The sequence below is a fragment of the Camelus ferus genome, chromosome 32 (assembly GCF_009834535.1).
Source record: "Camelus ferus isolate YT-003-E chromosome 32, BCGSAC_Cfer_1.0, whole genome shotgun sequence".
In the NCBI taxonomy this organism is placed as follows: domain Eukaryota; kingdom Metazoa; phylum Chordata; class Mammalia; order Artiodactyla; family Camelidae; genus Camelus; species Camelus ferus.
This window is the reverse complement of record NC_045727.1, coordinates 7,777,483-7,795,702: the sequence shown is the minus strand read 5'-3', so window position 1 is coordinate 7,795,702 and position 18,220 is coordinate 7,777,483.

Sequence of the window (18,220 nt, the reverse complement as noted above, 5' to 3'; positions counted from 1 at the left end):
AAACAAACTCACCAGAGAAGCAGAAAGAGGTGGCTGTGGACCAAAATCTATTTTGACTTCGCCACATCGCTTTCCATCGAGCGGTGGGGCAGGCTTTGCAGAGGGTGGGAGCCGTGGAAGGAGGCAGCGGTGATCAGAATTTGGGAGGGTTTGCTAGGATCTCTTCTCTAGACACAAACGCAGCAAGCCCGGGATGGTTGCTTTGCTTTGCTCAGTGTCTGCAATTTGGGGAGAGGCATTTGACACCATTGAATGTAGGACTGTATGGAAGTCAGAATAACAGACCCCAAAGATGCCCACATCCTAATCTCCGGAGCCTGTAACTAACGTTAAGTTACATGCAAGAGAAAATTAAGGCTGTAAATCAGCTGCCCTGGAGATGGAGAGATTACCTTGGATTATCTGGGTGGGCCCAGTGTCATCACAAAGGTCCTTATATGTGAAAGAGGAAGTGGGGGGGGGGGTGGTCAGAGTCAAGAGTGATGTGACCCGATGTGAGAAAGACCTAACTAGACATTGCTGGCTTTGAACTGGAGAAAGGGGCCACCAGCCAAGGAATGCGGGCAGCCTCTGTCAGTGGGAAAATGCAAGGAAACAGATTATTCCCTAGAGTCTCCGGGAAGGAACACAGTCTTGCTGACACCTTGGTTTTAGCCCAGTGAGACCCATTTTGGACTCCTGACCTTCCAGAACTGCAAGATAACACATTGATGTTGTTTTAAGCCACCAGGTTTGCGGGCACTTGTTACAATAGCCCAGAACTGGGTTTGTACTTGCAAGACCCCAGTGCCAAGGAAACAGCATTGACCAGACTGTCTTCCTGGAGGGACGGTCCTTTAAGTTCTGTGTGCACGCACACCACCTGGGGTGGCGGGGGTCGGGGGGGAGTCTTATTTAAATTCACATTCCTGGGCCCCTCTCCAGAGTTCTGACTCAGGAAGTCCAGGAGTGCTTTTGAAATGAGAACTCCACGTGATTCTAATATAGATTTTTTTTTTTGGCTGATGGCTGTACTGAGCCATAATTCATATACTATACAACTCTCGCACGTAGACTGTGCAATGCAATGGTTTTTAGTATTAGTATTTTTAGTATTTTCACAGAATGGTGCAATCATCACTACAATCAATTTAGAACCTTTCCATCATCCCATCGTGTTTTCAAGGTTCATCCACGTTGCAGAATCAGTACTTCATTCCTTTTAATTGCCAAAGAATATTGCGCTGTATGTGTGGAGCGCATTTTGTTTCTCCACCTATCCATTAGTGGACACGTGGGTGTGTGTGGCTTTCCCTAAAGTCCCTTATTTAGCTGTCATAGCCACCTGAGAGGTGTTGTGGCAATTTAGTGTTCCCATTTGCAGATGTGGAAACTGAGGCTCACAGGGGTACAAATCACCTGCTCAAGCTAACACAGTTTGGAGGTGACGGAGCCCTGATGGGTCCAAGTCCCTGACCCACCAGCCAGTGATAGGTGTTTGTCTCCACTGACGATTACGCAGCTGGCAAAAGGGAAGAAAATGGAAAACCCACTTCTCCCATCGGCTGAATCGGTTTGCCACACTCTCGCTCTGTTACCGAGGGATGACCCAGGAGATGCCCTTCACTGAACGCGAAGCACTTGCTGTATTATGTGACCTCACCAGGCCCTGAGACAACATCGTGGGACGTGCATTCTCCATCTCATCCCCCCACCCCCACTACAAGCACAAGGAACTCCGGGCTTAGAGGAGTCATGCCGGAGTCAGGCTCATGGGTGCCACATGCGGTTCTCAAATGGTTTTGTGCCCCAGGGGCCTAGGAATCTGCATTTTGAAGAGCCCAGGTTGTTCCTGATGCAGGTCATCTGAACACCACACATGAAGAAACTGCATACCACCCGAAATGGCTGGGGCAGGTACAGGGGCCGGGTGTGCTCACCAGAGACCCCTTCCTCAGCTCCCCAAAGTCCTTCCTCAGAAGCTGTTCAGGCTGGTGTCCAGGACTGTGCGGGGGACTTGAGAGGCCCTTTGGACTGAGACGAGGCATCTCCCAGCCTCACTGTCCCCGGGCACCTGTGGGAATAGATTCCACACTTGGGTGCAAGGAGGGAGACCCTTCCCAAAGGGCCACCTCTGTGCCTGAGGAAAACTAGCTTCCAGCACATTCTCCACTATTAGAGACTCTCCCCTCAGCTACTGGCCTTCAGGCAGGCCCCGGCCTCCAGTGCGCCAGGAGGGGACAGGGCTGGGCTTGGAGGCTGAGCTGGCCACCTCAGGGACCATGAGCTGACCGCTAGGGTAGTCCCACTGGCTGTGATCCTGCCACCTGGTTCATTGCCCCCGCCAGGGGGTGGGTGCGGGGAAGGCACAGCCTTCTCCTCCCTCCCTTCCCACCCCCATCCCCACCTTCACTCCCTGGATGGCTTCAAGTACAAGCTGGACCCGGCTGAGAGCCTGGGAGGCAGGAAGATAAATACATGGTGGGGTTCAGAGTCAGTGCAGTCGATAATTTGGGGCTTATTTGGGACAGGACACGGCAGGCACCTACCATCCAGGCCAGCTCGGGCAGATGGAGGGCAGAGGCAGGCCGGGGCGGGGTAGGGTGAGGACGGAGGTAAGAGGTGGGTCCGAGAGCCCTGGCAGCCACCCCTCCCCAGGCCGTGCTGACTCAGCTGAGCCCAGGCCCCGCTCCGCTGACTGGGCACTCTTCCCAGATGTCCACCCTCAGCTCTCTCCTGAAACCCTCCCAGGGCTGGCGGCAGAGAGCAGAGATGGGAACCATATCTGGCTGTTCGCTTTGTGAAGAAAGATGTGGATGTGAAGGAGAGACAGGAGGCTTCCCAGCAGTTCTTTGAAGACCCTTTAAGCGGAGGGAATGTCCCCTCTGCTAGAGAGACTCCAGGGTGGGGTGGTTGGGCTCAGACCCTGCCGTGTGCACTTGAGGGCTGAGTAGCCAGGACCCTCCAGGGGTGAGTGGTGAGGCCTGAGGGTTGGATTACAGCAGAGGCCCTCTCCCCTCAGTCTCTGTCCACAAAGTGTGGCAGAACAGGGGACATCTCACACCACGCAGGCCAAGTGTTTACTTCTCATTCAGGAAGGTGCAATCAGGAGACTCCTGGCTTTGGGTCCCTTCTTGACATTCAAAGTCAAGAGCAGAATTTCCCTGAGATGCATAGTTACAGATTTAGATATAGATATATATTTAGAAACAGCAACATGAGACTACCGTCTCTTTGGGGAGGATTTGGAAACTGCAAGGCCGGCCTGTCTGCCCGGGACCAGAGTGGCAGGGGAGGGGGGGTGCGGGTGGGAGTCCCAGTGCAGAATGAACCAGAGCAATGTTCTCAAACTTGGCCACACATCTGAACCATCTGGGGAGTGTTTAAAACCCCTATTGCTCAGGCCACACCCTGGACCACAATTAAATCAGGCAGAGTGGGGGGCAGAAGATACTGGAATTTTAATCCCCAAGATGATTCCAGCACACTATGAAGTTTGAGGGCCACTGTCTCCATCTGAGCTGCAGCTTAGACCCATCTGGGGAGCTTAAGCACGGAATCAGAATCCCTGGGGGGTGGGGGCCCAGGTGTTGGTGTTTTTAAAAGGCACCTCCAGGAAGGAGTATCTCACAGATCACATCGATGTGACAGTGTGATTCCTCTGCCACCTGGTATCACCAGCACACAGGTGATACAAGACTTTTCTTGGAGAGTCCTGGTAGTGCGACCTTGGGCTGAGACCAGGTGCTTGGCAGCTGTGCGGGAAGATGCAGCTCATTAACCCTGTGTCCCAAAGACGAGAGGGGGCGCATTGGCCTTGAGGGCTGTGATGCCAGCGCACCTGGGGGTGGCTCACAGGTGGCATTGCGTTCCTGTTCCTCCAAGGCTGCCTGTAGTCTCCCTTCCGCCTCTTTAACTCAGGGAGCATCTGGGGCTTCACGAGGAGAGCCACTCTCTGCAGGGACAACCCTGGTAAAGGACGCATTAGGAATGCGGGGAGAATGGCAGTGTGACCTCACTCTCTGCTTTAGTGTCTCCTTTGCTTGTTTTTTTAAAAAAAGGATGACTCTCCCTTCGTCCTTCCTTGAAGACAAAGCGTGTGTGTGAAAGCTTCGGGCTGTCTGAAAGTCAGGTGCAGTGAGTTTTTAAAAGATGATTTCTCCAGCCCCTCTTAGATGTCAGAAGTCAAAACCACACCACAGCCAGGGGGAATCTGAGCCCTGCGGGGGCTAAGTTTCGTAGAGCCAGGGTACAAGGTCAACATCACGTGCAGCCACGACAGCCCTCAAAAACCCCCTACTGACCATAAAGTATGGTCCTTACAGATTTATGCATACAACTCTGCGCAGTAAATATGCATTTTATATACATATATATATGCAAACGTCCAGCAACAGACCATGCAAGAGCGCCTGCGTACAGCAAGATGGAACTGTAAAGAGTATTTTAAGTGATCCTGTTTAAACTGTTCCCTTTTCCTTTTCTTTCTCCTCCCCTTCCTCCAACCCCTCTAGTACTTCCAGTAAAAGCTCACAGCTCCTGGCGGGGAACCATAATTTAACCTTGGTGTGTCTTAATCTTTGTACACTCTCCCCAGAATTTATTAACTGCAGAAAAAGTTAGCGGGTCACCTGCTGGGGCTCTGAGCACGCTGGGGACTGGGCTTCTCCTTCCCTCAGACGGCACGGCACGAGGTCCCTAACTCGGGTGTGCATAATAACCCCCAGGGCGCCTGGTGCAGTGGGCTGGGGTGGGGCCCGGGGTCGCGCTTGTTGGAAGCCCCTCAGGTGCCAGTGAGGCAGGGGGAGCAGGATGGAGGCACCTGGGTCTCTCACTGCCTGGGACGCATCTAAACCCAAAGGCTGGCCAGGGACCTGCCCCGTCTCCTCCCCTGCTGACCTCTGCTCTTTGTCCCCATCCTACTGGTCAGGTGGCTGGTGTTCAGCGAACAGTGGGATGGGGAGGAGGTGGAGATGGGACAGATTAGAAACCCTACCTCGGGGGTCACCTGGCCCCGTTCCTACACCTCTGTCAAACCCCGCCTTTCTCAGGGGGAAAGACAGTGAGGCTGTACCGGCAGCTGTTACCAAGCTGGAGAAAACCCACACCCTCTGCCACCGCCCTCCAGCTGCTGCCGCTCCTGCCTGTGAAGGAGGGGCTGCCCTGCTCTGATGTCACCAGAAGCAGCTCCTTCGGGCCTCAGCACCTATTCTGAGTCTTGAGAACACACCTCCGCCTGCTGGAAGTCTCTAGACTTCAGCAGGCTTTTTATAAACCACTGAGAAACTTGGAGCCTGCAGGGCTGCTGGTGAAGTGCTTCTTTCTGGTAGGCAAGGTGTTGGAAGCGTCTCTGTGGTGGGCGCACCCTCCCTCCCCCGGGACCCTCACAGGGAACTGTCAGACTGTGGGGAACGATCGCTTCCGGCGACTGAACTTGCTTGCAGCCCTTCGGTACTAACAGTGAACACGGGGTGGGCTTCGCATGCCAGGGTCGGGCGTGCGGTGGTTGCAGAGCAGCTGGAAGACCGGGGCTCACGTCCTGCCTCTGCTGCCGACTGCTCGTGTGACTGTGGGGGAGTCACTTTGTGTGTCTTGGCCTCCGTGTACCCAGGACGCCCACAGATGCGAAGGCGCTGGGCTGCTGTGAAGGTGACTAGAGCTTAAACACAGCCTCGGAGCAGCGCAGGCGAGCCCTCAGGGTCGTGCTGCTCCAGACGCAGTGATGAGTAAGCCCTCTCTGGGGGGGTCCTCAGCTCTTCCCACCCACGGGGAACAGAGACCCCGCCTCCAGGTTAAACAACCAGCCCACACTGGTCAGTAACAGAAGCCGCACTTGAACCTGAGTCTTGTCTACTGCCAAGTGTGGACAGTTATGAAGCTCTGCTGCCCCCTAGGGCATGGGGGGGATCAGACACCATCGAGACCTGTGGGGCTCCCAGCCCCTCTGAAGCCGTGACCAGCCCACAATCAGCCCCACTCCATTCCCCTAGGGAGACATCCTCCACCATCCTTTTTCTTCCCCACTTGAGACCTTGAGCAACTCAGTGCCCCCTCGCTGAGCCTCAGTTTCTTCATCTACAAAGTGGGTTTAGAATAACGGCACCCACTCTGCAGGGTAGCACGAGGATTACGACATGGCTTTTCTGAAGGCACCACCCCCCACTCAGCTTCTCCTACTGCCCCATCAGAGCAGCCTCCTGGATGAGGCAGCCCTCGTCCAAGACCAACTGATCTCCAAGACGTGCCAAGGCTGGGAACGCTCACGTCTTCCCTGGATCTGCCTGCAGACCTCCCGGAACGTCATCCTTGGCACGAGTCCTCTGGGGACACGTGCTGGTTGTCTGTGTGTGTACACGTCTCCCTTGGTAGATGCTGCAGCTCCGCTGATGTCCCCGTCGGGGGCAGGTGTCCAGGACAATCGGAAGGAGGCTGGTCTCCACCTGCTCCCCCGCCCCCCTCCAGCCCCACAGGCATTACGGAGTAACCCACCCAGCGTGGTGAAGCCCCAACTGGGGACGTGATCCAGGAGTTTCCCACATTTATTCTGCAAGGGAACACCACACCTGGCTGAAGTCATTGCAGGGCCCGTGCCTCTTGCCAGCTCCAGGAGGGAGTCAGGATAGAGAAAGGGCAATGACACGACCCCCCGAGGGCACAGCCTCTTCCCAGCCCCTAAAGCTGGCAGTTCCCAGTTATCAAGGGGCTGGGCACTCCGTGTCTGGCCTTACCACACTCTCTACCAATGATGGAAGAAGAGCATCTCAAATGTGATGCACTCAAGAAGGGGTGAAGCCTGCTCAGAGGGTGGGAGCGGGGAGAGGAAACAGGCAGCTACTTTATTTATAGGACTAGAACGAATTCCCCTCACCTCACAAGTTTTCCCTTCTCTCATTGGCGCATCCTCCAAAGACCAGTCCTGAAGTTTCCTTTCCAGAAAATCCTCCTCCGCTGTCCTCAAGGCCCCCTGCTTCCCTCTCTGGAACGCTGCAGAGTTAAGAGTAACGGGAGCAGGGAGTGAGGAGTCAGCGGCGTGCCCTGAAAGTTCTCTGGGAGAGTCCTGGTGTTGGCAGGTGGGAGGAATCCGGCCTTGGAAGGAAGCCGTGCAGACAGACACAGATCAGGTGCAGCTTGGAAGGTACGGCGGGGCTGGAGATTCAAACTGGGGACGAATTAGACTATCTGTCGTCGGACCCAGGGAATCCAGGCTGAGACCACTGCCCCGTGTGGAGGGTGAAGGGGACCTGGAATCTCCTAGCGGCAGAGTGATGATAATTAGGGTTCAGCTGAGGTCCCTGGAAAAATCAATTCCTCCTTCATGGCCAAAGAGCAATCTGCAGCATTCTGCACCTGGTGGGGAGTGCGGACTTGCCTGGGCTGGGATGGATACTAACCCCAAAGGAATTAGTATTTAGCACCGAGATAATGAAGTGAAGCAACGTCATGGTTTTTTGTTTGTCGGCTTTGATCCTGTGTTACACTAGAAAGTAATCTGTCTATATTTTGTATTTTAAGTCTCTGAAACATTTAAAAGGATTTGGAACCATCTAAGAGAAAGGCTTCGTGATTCTAATTTGACATGAACTGGGTCATCAATTCCTGCCAGATTATTTTTCCAGTTGTGGTAAAACAGACAGAACATGAAATTGACCATCTTAACCATTTTCAAATGTACCGTTTGGTACTATTAAGTGCATTCTGGTTGTTGTATTGAACAGATTTTTACCTTGAGAGTTGTAAGAGGATTTTACTGAGTTTGCAAACAGTAGGCTACCGCTAAGGAGCACTTAAGGTTGCCACATGTAAAAGTTCACTTTCATAGACGTTCAAGAACTCATGGCATACTTGGGAAGGTTTTGAAAAGTGCTTAAGAAGACATCAAATATTTCAAATTCATTGGTGCACTTAAAGTACTTAAGGGAATTTAATTGAGTGGCTAAAAAAAAAAAACCTTAAATGTGATTGTAAAATAGAGTCAGTTTATAAGCAAAAGAGTGAGATTCATAAATTCTACACAACCTCTTAGGGAATAGTGTTTCAAATGTGTGTTTGTCATAAATGGAAAGTTAATTGGAAAAAAAAAAAACAACCAAGAGTTCCCTGAATAATCTTTCACAAAAACCTTTCAGGCACAAAAAAAAAAAAAAAAAAAAAAAAAAAAACCACCTCGCTGACAAGTAAGTGCTGTCCAGCCTTCACACCATTTGTACGTAAAAGACCTTATGGCTCAGAGGTCCCCAAATCCAAACACCCAGGCAGCAGAAGCCGGGGGGGCTTATTCCATTGCAGACCACAGGCTCCACCCCAGAGCCCCTGATTCAGTGAGTATGCACCTCTGACAACTTCCCAGGGATGGTGATGCGGCGGGTCTGAGGACCGGACTCTGGGACCAGCTGCACTGGATGTGCATGATGCCCGGAGATGCCAGGTGTCACCATCGTCAGTGGAGAGACCTTAGCTAGTTACCGCCATCCTCTGGGCCTTAATGCCCCTGGCTCCAGCACGAGAACAAGAGGGCAACACCTGCCCTGCAGGATTGCGGTGAGGGTCAGAGAGACGTGTGTGCGGGGCCGGCATACAACGGGCTCACGATATCTGGCAGAGGTGATAGTATTAGACTGTTTGACTGCCTGACATGGCGGCACAGCCTGGGTGCCTCCATCCACCCAGCGTAGGGCTGTGCACGGGGCAGGTGCTCAAGACATCCAGATGGCAACGATGCTGACGGTCCTTTCCCCAGCCCCTTCCCCATTTACTGCGGACAATCACAGGTTGGCTCTAAGGGGCAATGCTTACATTTCTGCTCCAGGCAGCCTCACTGAAAGCACCTGGGGCTCGGGCGTGGCTTTCCCCATGAGGGTGGGAGAACGGGGCTGCTGGTGCCCCCAGCTGCAGCTTGTAGGACCTGAGATGCTCTCTGTTGAGTGTGGGGTGAGGCGAAAGGCAATGAAGGGCTGAGAGCAGAGCCCCCGCTGTGGCAGGGGGAGAGGCAGACGCACCGCACAGGGCAGCCTGCCGTGAGGGGCCGACGGGGTGGGCGTGGCCCTGTGTGTGTGCCAGCCAGAGGGCACCACCCCAAGAGAACACTAGAGTTTTCTTCCTTGTTCTTGTGTGAGAAAGTTCTGTCCCTCCCTGGGGCCGTACTTTGTCCAGCTAGCTCCCAACGTGGAAGGGGGCACGTGGGCCTCTCCAAGACCAGGGTGAGGAGACAGGTGATGCTCCCCAGGTACCCGGGTCCCTCGTGTCTAGGTTTGCACCACAAAACTTCTCTTCGAGGGACGCTGCACTTTTGGTTGTAAAGTGAACAGGGAAAGACTCAAGCTTGGGGCACCACGGCAGGTGGAAATGGATTAAGCTGCCTTCTTTTGTGCTACTGAGCATTTATTCATATGATGATGTAATAATGGGGCTTTATTTAGGTGATTTAGGGTCTGTTGGACTGCAAGGGAAGACTGCTTGGTGTAAACATCACAGACAGGCATGCTCCCCTTTATCAAGAAGCTGGAGGTGGGTACTCCAAAGTCTGGCACAGAAGCTCAGCAAAGTTGAGGTTTGGGCCGGCATATCTGTAATTCTTTGGGCCTTCCCCTCATGGCTGCAATGTGGCTGCAGCAGCACCAGGCATGACTCCTCTCTTGATAGTATTCAGAGCCTCTGAGTAGCTGCTCAGCTACTCAGAGACTCTGAATACAGAGACTCTGGCCTGCAAAATCCAAAATATTTACTATCTGGCTCTTCATAGAAAAAACTTGTCAACCCCTGCCTTACTGTGGTAAGTCCCACTATTTAAAAGACAGAGGAGGGCCTGCCCTCAGATTGGCAATACTCTGGCCGGGAAGATGACATGCACAAAAAGAGAAAATGATAGACACACCCCATGGCTAGAGTCTATACGTCTGGAACAGTTTGGGGGCAACTCTTAAAATGGATGGCTACTTCCCTTTTCCTTCTAAAATTATTTCTTCTACCCAATGCTGGCTGCTTTCATAACATCATGAAGGCATTCTCCATTGAGTTTAGCAAATGCCAGGTACCACGCTAGGTGCAGGAAATACACATATCACCGTGATCTAGCAGCTAGGTCTGCCCTGAAGCTGCTCAGAGCATTTCGGGGGACACAGGTAAGCAATGAAAATTCAGAGCAGCAAGTGTTCTGACAGGGTTAAGCTGGAAATGCGAAGGGAGCAGGGTCAGGCTGCAGAAAGAGGTTGAAGCCACCAAAGGCAGGGCTGCACTGTCAGAAGAAGGGTGATCCCCGCTCCCCAGTGACCTGGAGGTAGGCGCGTGTGACGTCAGGGAGCCTGTAATTCTGGGCTGATGCAGTCTTTGCTCTGGAAGGCGGTAAGCCACCCTCAGGAGTCTGGGCTTTATCCCTGCAACTCCCATCAAGCCAGGGAGTCGCTGGAAGAGATGCATATTTTAGAAAGATTAGGTCGGAAGCAGATGAACTTCCAAGGACCGAAGCAGGGTGATGGTGGCGGGGATATACCTGGGTCTGCATGTTCCTCGCAGCAGGACCCAGCGACGGATGAAACACACGGAGTAAAAGAGGTGGTAAACTCACTCGATTCAGCAGACGGGAGGGCCTCACTGGCCTGCGTGCCTTCCCCTGCACAGGGTGGGAGGCACGTAACTGATTTCCCTCCTAGGTTCCCTCTGATTTACCCAGTGAGTCCCAACGGGGAGGTGGCAAGTTGTTCCCAACACCCAAGGGAGACACGGCCTGCCCTGGGCTGTGGGGACTGCGGGGGAAGGAACCATTCTCTGAGTCACTCACTGGAGCGAAGGAAGACCAGCTCTGCTCGGTAAACACTACCCCAAAGAGAGTATTTTGGGAGGCACAGCCTCTCTCCTGTGACTTTTCCCAGCCTGTTGCAGTTCTGGTGGATTTGTGGCACGTTCCATAAGGCAGGGAGTTGTGACTGAAAGCTCCCATCTGAGCCCTCTGAACCCCACAGGTCCCTGGGACCCCGAGGGGCACGGGCACTTCCATTTAAAATAAATGACATCAGAGAGGCAGTGTCTCAGGGCTTCTTAAGGTGGAGAGGGAAGCAGATCACGAAAAGAACTCCGATCAGGAGGTGGAGTGGGGGCGGACAAAGCTCCCCAGCCTTCAATCTGTGCAGCTCAGCAAGACAAACGACAGAAGTAGTGAAACAATCTGGGAACAGATTTTGCTTTCTTCTGAGTCATCCAGGGAAGGAAAATGGAAAATTACCACCCTCCCTCCCTCTCTCTCTTTTTCCCAAATGGGAACATGAGTTCCTTGGAGGGGACAGCAGAGCCTGGGGTGTGTGACCAGCTGGCGGGATCCCTGGGCCATCTTGCACGGCGGCCCACTCCGTCCTGGCGCTCTCAGGGCACCCGGGCTGCAGCCTTCTCCTGGCACAGCACAGAGGGCTGGAGCTTAACGAGCTTTTAAGGCTGGTGATGCGGTTTGCTTTGGGGAGCTGTGCAGTCTGACCGGGGATGACAGGCTGAATGGACCTTGCCTAGACAGTGACACTTAGCAGAGTGTGTCGCTCCCAGAGGAAACTACAAAAATTTGCTCCCCACCCCCCAACTCCAGAACCATCTGTTTGACTCTATCACTCCACGCACAGTGCTGCTGGGAGGGAGAATTCTGCTTCCCCTCCTATGGGGCTCACTGCAGCTCCACACATGAGAAGTGCCCATCTCAGCCCCGGAACCAGCCCTCTGCCCCCCAACTCCCACCCCCAGCTCCAAGCAGAACGCAAAGCCAAACTAGAATAAGCAACAAGTGATAAACGGTGCTTGGACGATTTCTAATTAAGAGAAAAGGCAGGTGGAAGATGTAACACACATGGAGCAAACTGAGCTGTTGATGAATAACACGCCCATATAGATGTGTGACTGAGTCACCATCTTGAGAAACCAAGCAACCAACAGGCGGTCCTCCGGACCCCTTTGGCTGGCAGCGGCTAATCCCTGCACAGGCACGAGGATGGGCAACAAAGAAAATCATGCTTTGACAGAGAATCATAAAGTGGGTGCCCCGCGTCTACCCTTCCGTCTTCCACTAACTCCACCAGCCTGCTCTCGCTGACACTTGGTCACACACAAGGGCACTGAAAGCCGTCCACGTCTTTAAAGGGCGGAGTTTGCCTTATTCCGTTTCCAGGAGGATAAGGAGTTAAACTTCACGGGGAGTTGTTATCTTAGTCAGTCTGGGCGACTACGGCAAAAACACTACAGACTGGGCGGCTTAAACAGCAGCTGCTTCTTTCTCAAGGTCCTGGAGGCTGAGAAGGCCAGGATCAAGGCACTGGCAGACCTGGTGTCTGGCGAGGGGCTTGTGTCCCAGTTCGTAGGTGGCCAGCTTCTTGCTCACATGATGGAGGGGCTGAGGGGTCCCTTTTATCAGGGCGCTAATCCCATTCACGAGGGCTCCACCCTCATGACCTAATCACCTCCCAAAGGTCCTGCCTCCTAATACCCTGGGGGTTGGGTTTCAACATATGAATGTCCGTGGGGGGGACACAAACACTCAGTCCATAGCAGTTGTAAAGAGCAGCTCAGGTTTTGGAGTCGGGCAGAGCTGGGCTGGGATCGGGGTCTGTTCCTTAGTAGCTGTGTCATCTTGGGCAAGTTACTCAACCTCTCTGAGCCTTAGTTTCCTCCTGTATAAAACTGGCAACATTCCAAGTACCCCCAGGGTTGGCCCAGAATAAAGGTGCAGAAGAACGTGAGCTGTGACACAGGATGGAATGTTTGTGCTTTTGGGCAGTGTAAAGCGACCTCCTCTAAATTCTAGATGCATTCGCCCGCCTCTTCTGTGCCACTGTGGTCACAGACAGGAGCAGCTGTGAACGCTGACCTTGTGAGGGCTACAAGAAAGGCGCCGGCCCGCCGGGGCTGTGTGTGCTCCTGCTCACGCCAGTGACGTTACACCTGTGGCCTGCTCGGGTCTCAATCACCCATGCGTGGAACCGGGTTCTCCCAGGCTTGAGAGGAGAGTCCTGTTTGGTTCTAAGCCTCCACTGACTGTATTTTCTATTATGAGGTCCAGGTCCTGAAGGCAGAGGGTGAACGGACTGTGAATGAAGAATGCTGCCTGCCAAATCAGCAAACAAAGGATGCTGTGGCCATCAAGCTGCTGCGCTACCCTCCTCCCTCCCCAAGGCAGGAACTCAGGATGGAGACAAGGAGGCTGCCCACTGCGAGCCCTCAGCCTCTGCAGCCACCCTCAGTGGGGCACCCCGAGGGGACTCAGGATGGGAAAGGACAGGAAGCTGGCCCTGGATGGCCAGGTGCCTATCAAAGGAGTGATTTCAATGAGCCCAGACTCTTGCATCTTCCCATACAGAGAAAAGCGCTAAATTCCTTAACTTGTGATTCCCGGTTTTCTTTAATTAACGGTAACCTTTTGATGTTCCAACTGCCTGGTCTCTGCTGCAAAAACTCCTGTATATCCTGGCTTCCCCCTTACTTCTTTGGAGCAGTACCTCAGAGCTACCTGAGAGGCTGCCTCTCGAGCTTGAAGTCTGCCTAGTAAAACATAATTCTCAACTTTTAGGTTGTGTATTTTTTTCCCCCAGTCCACCAGGACTCACCACGACGGAGAAGAACCTGGGCCCCAGCTGCTAAGAGACAAGTGGCCCAACTTGATTCACACGCGCACAAGCAAAGCTGAGGATTTCAGGAACAGTATCCGCCGAGGCCAAGAGACCCGGCAGAGCCCCAGCTGCCGGATCTCCAGTCCTTACAGGACTTTGGGCTGGGCTTCTCAGAGGCATGCTCTAAAGTCTCTACAAACAGGATGCTCTTTGAGGACAGTGACATGTACATGAGAACATTTCTATTATCCCATGCTTGGAAAAACAAATACCCCGTGAGTCTGGAAGTAGAGGAGTGGAGAGTCGTTAAAGAGGGAAGTAGCTGTAAAGACGGGGGATGATGGAAGGTGAAACTGGCTGGAAGAGAAGGAAAGAGCCGTCGGTGAAGCTGTACCACTGGCGGTGCATCCTGAGTGGGATGAGACAGGTAGAAGCTTAAAGCACAGGAGAGATCACAGGGCACGAGCATCAGTACGTCACTGGCTCGTTCATACGGCGGGGCAGGCTCAGAAGAGAGACCCTGAGGCTCTCTGCAGATGCAAACAGAGCTGCTGAGAACCATCCTATCCCGCACAGAAATAAAGCACGGCCTCCAGACCCATCTTATCTAGGTTTATCTTCTATCTCAGCACAAAGCGTTTTCTTAGCCAATGCGGCAGACTGAATTCACATCTTAGACGTAACTAAAAAATCAGGGAACCACAGATTCCCTGTGCATGGGCCTAATTTGTAAGTGAACCCTGCTAGCCCCGGTCTGCACCGCTTTGTAAAGACAGAGGCTCTGGGACCCAGTGTACCAGCTCTGGGGAGATCGGGACATGGTACTAATTCTGTGGGCCCCGCTAAACTTTGATTAGAAAAAGTGAGCAATTCATTCCTTTGAGGGTAGCAAATGCTTAAAAAAAATTGTTTCCACTGAATTTTACACCTGCAGGAAAAAAACATTTCAGAAGCTCAGCTTTACCTGAAATAGCAGTTATCCTGTTCTTCGGCAACTGCAGGGTTCACCTTGGGCAAGTAGATTTTGTGTTGAGTGATTTATAACTGTTTTTCTTTATCAGCTTCTACCCAAATTGATCCAAGCTGTGGGCCAGGGTGTGCTGGAGAACAGTGAAGAGGTCTAAGAGTTTATGATAAAGCTGGTCGTTCTGAAACGGCCAACTTCATCAAATTTAAGATGCGCTTTTTGCTTCACTAGAATTAATTTGCTTAGGTATGACTGGAATTGTGGTTAAGTAGGAAAGTGCCCTTCTTAGGAGATACATGCTGAAGCACGTAGGGAGAAGTCTAAGGCTTCTTGAGACCCTTCCAGATGGTTCAGAAAAAAAGGTCTATACATTGAGAGGGAGACGAAGAAAATACAGAACATGCTGAACACTGGTGCAAGGTATAGGAGTTTCCATTACACTTTTCCATTCTCTCAGCTTTTTGGTTACTTGCGCTTAGATGTCCGTTAAAAGAAAAACGTTCACGTGGACTTTACAGGAGGGGTTAGCAAATACAGCCTAAGGCCCTAACCCAGCCGGCAGCCTGTTTCTGTAAATAAAGTTTTATTGGCACACAGTCAAGCTCACTCATTTTCGTATTGTCCCTGACTGCTTTCCTGCTCCGACGGCAGATGTGAGTAATCCAAAAGCCAAAAATATTTACTGTCTGTCAATTTTTAGAACAAGTTTACCAACCCTTTCTTTAGAAGAAGTAATACTCCAAGTGAGTTATAAAAGATGAGTAAGTTCTGGAGCTCTGCTGTTTAACACTGTCCCTACAGTGAACAGTAAGGTATTCTGCCCTTACAAATTAAGAGGCTAGCTCTCATGTTGAATGCTCTTACCACAAAACCCAAACCAACCAACCAAACAAAAACCTCAAAGGGACCCACGGGAACTTTTGGAGACGATGGATCTGTTACTGCCTGGATCGTGGTGATGGTAACACAGTGTATGCATGTCTCCAAACTCATCAAATTGTACATATGAATGATGTGCAGTTTAGTATATCAATTACATCTCAATAAAGCTGGGTGTGTGGTGGGGGAAGCAACTTCCTTTAAAAAGTCTTTGCAGCCTTGGGATAGGGTTTCCCCAAACTTCAAGAGCACACGTTGCTGGGATGGGGAGGGAGGGATAACACGTCCTCATTTTCCCCAACAAAGTCAGTGTAAGTGAAATACGGTGACTGACGGTGGCCAGGAGGCTGCCACAGCGCAGTAGTTGATGGAGAAATAACAAAGTTCCGAATCCCAGATAATGAGGGATGATATTATTAGCAAGATATTTTCTGAGATCAAGTCTGAAGGCCAGGCTGCAGTCTCTGCTCTGAGACACACGCCAGATCAAGTCACTTTAACCTCGATGGGCCTCATTATTTCTCTTTGTAAAATTTCAGGAACGTGTGCTCCAGCACCTGATCCTTAAGGGGCCCTTTAGCTTTCAAATTCTCTATGGAAACAATTTAGGAAATGGTTTCGAATGAAGGTAGCCGGTAACCCAGAAAGTCTTATCACCGCACCTGTTAACAATTCCACTTTTATAAGCGGCAAATAACTCAAACCAATCAGGTTTTTTTTTTTTTTTAAGAAACAGATTTTAGGAGATTGAGGTCATCAATATACTAAGCAAAGACTATGCGATCCGTATCAAAAAGGGGCTTTGGAACATTCATTTTTAGCAGTTGTAGGTGAAAGAAATGTACTTCTGGATTCACTCCAGCTTCTGGCACAAAAGTGGGAACGTTAAAGGACACTCGGAGATGAGTCAGCAGTGGTCAACCAGCAGGAAGGGGCAGACAGCAGCTCTTCCCAGGGCTTCCTCCCACATGGGGCTTGAATTCTCAGTGGGGCAGTACCGCCCCCAAACCGTAAAACTAATTGTTGGAGGGAGTGAAAAAAAAGATCACTCTTTTAATGTATAAAGCACAGATATATATATGTGATATATAAGTGGATATACAGCGTGGCAGGAAAATTTCACGGCAGGTTGTAGCAGCTCTATTCACAAGGGCTGAATGCTGGAAACAACCAAATGTCCATCGACAGCTGAATGGATAAACAAAATGTGGTCTATCCATAAATATTATTTGGCCATAGTAAGAACTGAGGTATGATTCATGCTACGTGGATGACCCTTGAAAACATGATGCTACACATCAAAGAAATCAGTCACAAAAACCCATATGTTGTATGATTCCATTTCCATGAAATACCCAGAACAGACAAATCCATAGAGATAGAAAGCAGACTGGGGCTGCGTCGGGCTGGGAGGGGTGGGGAATGGGGAGTGACTGATTCAGGGAAGAGGGTTTTACTGGGGGGCCGTCAAATGTTTCCATTCCACAAAAAGGTGGGGCTTGCACGACACTGTGAATGTGCTGTCACTGATTTGTGCAGCTTAACATGGTTAATTTTATGTTATATGGATAAACCTCAATTTTGAAAAGGTCAAAACAATTTCATGGGGTGAGAGCGATTAAGAAAAAACTATCTCAAAAGCGTCCTGGAGCGGGGGGATTACTGATGGTAAGAGATACTGTGGGAAAAGCCTTCTGCACAGTCACAGCCATGCCTGAGACCATCACCACATCGTGAACTTGAGATGAAAGACTTTTACAACCTTGAGAAGATAGTTTTCTGAAGAAAGGAAACACAACTCTTATTCAAAGTCCTAATTTACCCCGCAATTTGGCATGTATATGAACATTTCCATTCAGAATTCTGTCATCTTAAGAGAAGTAGATGGAAATTCTATCTAACCACCCAAGGATTCTATAATGAACTGGTTCTCCCCTCCAAATTTTTCCTGATTCTGTACTTCTTTTCCTAAGTTCATGAAGCAACTGGCTTTAGCTCTTTCTGTTCCCCAGAATACTTGACATTGTCTTCAGGGTTTTGTTTTGTTTGTTTTGTTTTTCTGTATAGCCAACCAGGAAATAGAGCTTCCTATGGAAAAACTAGCCCACTTTGAACTTCGAAACAAAACAAAACAAAAAAACCACTTGAAAGAACAGCTGTGCCGAAAACCTAAACTATTTTAACAGTGTCAGCTTAGCAGTCAGGTGGCAGGCTGGGAGGCTGGAGGGCTGTGCTGTGGGTTATACTTGGTTAATTGCCACTTATAATTTGTAAGGTGGAGCTGCTGTGACGAGTGTAGGGGAAGTTGTTAGAGACACAGAATATAGTGTGTTGGTTGCACTTTGCGGCTGATAGCAAGGTATGATGAGGCGGGGGCAAGGGGGAATGCTCAGGCAAAAACAGACTGGTTTATAACTAACACAGAACAGTCAGAAATCCCAGGCCTCTTATGTTGAGAAAGGCAACTGCTCCTGGACACCCAGAACAAGAGATGAGGATGGAAATCACTTTGAGCAATGAATGCTCGTGAAATGCTTGCCCGTGAAACAGAGACTCAGCTTTGGCTAATATCAGAGTAAGGCCGCCACCACTAGGTCAGGAAGAAGGCACAGGCACCAGGCAGAGAAGCAAGGAAATAAAGCAAACTTGGAAGTTCTGGAAAATAACTTTGGGCACGATTACTAGCGCTGGTAGCCTGCTAAGTTTCTGAGGGAACTGTTGGCCAGAGGGATCAAAAGGTTGTAAAAACAAATGAAAGTTTCGGACCGGGGCTGTGAAAGCGACACAGCTTGTAGGCAGGTACACCCCCAGCATCCACCTG